Source organism: Triturus cristatus, chromosome 4_1 (genome assembly GCF_964204655.1).
Source record: "Triturus cristatus chromosome 4_1, aTriCri1.1, whole genome shotgun sequence".
Lineage (NCBI taxonomy): Eukaryota > Metazoa > Chordata > Amphibia > Caudata > Salamandridae > Triturus > Triturus cristatus.
Genome location: NC_140585.1, coordinates 103,987,846 through 103,989,981, shown reverse-complemented (window position 1 = coordinate 103,989,981; position 2,136 = coordinate 103,987,846). Strand labels below are relative to the sequence as shown.

At 48.3% G+C, this 2,136-nt stretch overlaps 1 non-coding gene across 1 annotated transcript; it reads right to left on the bottom strand.

Moving 5' to 3' along the window:
* Positions 1 to 1,734: 1,734 nt before the first annotated feature.
* TRNAR-UCG (transfer RNA arginine (anticodon UCG)) lies at positions 1,735 to 1,807 on the bottom strand. Its single transcript has one exon. It is a non-coding gene; the product is annotated as a tRNA-Arg (tRNA).
* Positions 1,808 to 2,136: the final 329 nt, after the last annotated feature.

Here is a 2,136-nt window from a genome sequence, read left to right as displayed (position 1 = left end):
TGGGCTCAGCGAGACCTAAAGACAGCAAAATACTGAAGACCAAAACAGTGTATAGAACTCCAGTGGGCCATCAAAAATGAAAATATAACGTCTGTGATTTTTTAAAGGCCTGCTAGCCCAGATACCAGTCGCTGCGGCTCAAACGATTTAATTGTACCAACTCCTGGCCTGAATAAACACCATAGAACCGGACCAAATACAAAGTATAATTGGGTTGGGGGGCGGGGGGTCACCCCATACAAACCCCCCTGAAGATCCGCCCTTGGAGAGAGGAGCCGGGCCAGCAGTGAGGACCGGAGCGAAACACAGCAGCAGAGGCAGAAACAGCAGAAAAGGAATTTATTAGATTCCTTTCGTTTTGTTCCTACCTCTGCTGGAACGCAGGATTGGATGGGCCCCTTGGAGAGATGTAATGCACGGCAGCAGGGTGAAGTGCAGCAGCCGCCCCTGCATTACACAAGCACACTAATTTGTTTCAGGCACGGTAGTCTGAAACAAATTAGTGTGCTTGTGCAATGCAGGGACGGCTGATGCACTTCACCCGGGTGCCCTGCATTACATCTCTCCAAGGGGCCCATCCAATCCTGCGTTCCAGCAGAGGCAGGAACAATACAAAAGGCGCGAAGAGTTGATGAAGAGGGTTCCTCGCTGGGTCTGACTGGCGATGGCAAATTCCTCCTCGAAAGTGCTCTTCTTCTGTGCTGGGAAGTGGTGTTCCTGTGGATCTGCTTTCCGTCCTGCAATGGGAATCCAAAGCGGGAAAACCAGCCTTGTAAAGGGCTTCCTATCCTTCCCGCCGAACAACTTCCTGGCGGGTGACGTCAGACGTTGCTTGGCTGCGCCACGTCACTACCAGTGTGCAACCGGTGTGAAATGGCCATCATGTGAGCATGAGTCACAGTGTAAAAATGTGACGCATGCTCGCTAGACCTGAAACGCCAACCTGCTTGAATGAGTACCGGTACTCTCCTTAGTACGGAAAAAGTGCCGGTACACTTGGAGGTAAAAAAAGAAGTGCCGGTACCCTTGGAGGGAAAATCAAGAAGTGACGGTACTCAGTACCGGTGAGTACCGTCCCATTTAAAGCACTGGCTCTTGGGGTAGGATAAAACCCCAAATTACTACCGCCATTTAGCTCTATTTTCTTAGCGCAAAATGCTCCCTTGCATCCTAAATGGACGCAAGCGTGCATTTTGCGCCAGAAAACAAGGCTAAATGCAGCAGAACAAGAATAGCGAGAACGTGCGGCATCCGAGCTCACTAGTAAATGTGCTCTCGTGGCAGAGATTTCCCCTCCCATTACTCTTAATTGCTTGTGGAGTAAGTGCGTAATTATCAGGAAAGACGAATGCGAAATTACCAAAATTACTCCAATGACTGGCGTAATAAAACTTCTGCCCAGGCCTAGGCAGAATGCTGTTTCTGAGGGAATGACGCCTCTGTTGGTATGTCTACAGAAAATGCACACACGCCCAGTTACTGCAGCGACTGACCCTACCATAAGGGACTCAGCGAGAGGTAATAAAAAGTTACAATTTAGAACTTTGCAGCCATTTTATGTATTTGAAACACGTGGCAGCCTTTCTAAGAGAGGTGTTGTGAGCTTTGTTAGAATGACGTCATTCTCGGAAGCATCCTCCATACCTTTAAGAACAGAAACGTTGAAATGCAGGACATGAGATTAGATTTAATAAAATTGTATGTAGTGTAGCTACTAAAAAAAAATATGATTCCCGACCACGAAGGGACTCGAACCCTCAATCTTCTGATTCGAAGTCAGACGCCTTATCCATTAGGCCACGCGGTCACGTATAACCACTTTATGGGTGCAGTTCAGCCTGCCTCGGAGCAGCCTTGACCTCTGTTCACGGCCTCTAGCAGGTAGGGAGAGGGCACCAGACGGGTGTTTTACCTGAAAGAAGCTGCACCTTCTACTCAGAAGTACTTGTCTGCAGGCGCTATAGCTCCTCACTGCCTCTCCACTCCATTGCTTGCTTTCCCTTGCCTTCTAGGGGACTGAGAGATTACATTTTGGAAAAACGTGTTTAGTTCATGAAATTTTGAGTCCATTCAAAATTGGCTCATCATCGGCTCATGTGAACAAGATCTCAAGTGCACTTTGAAGTCTTCCGCCCA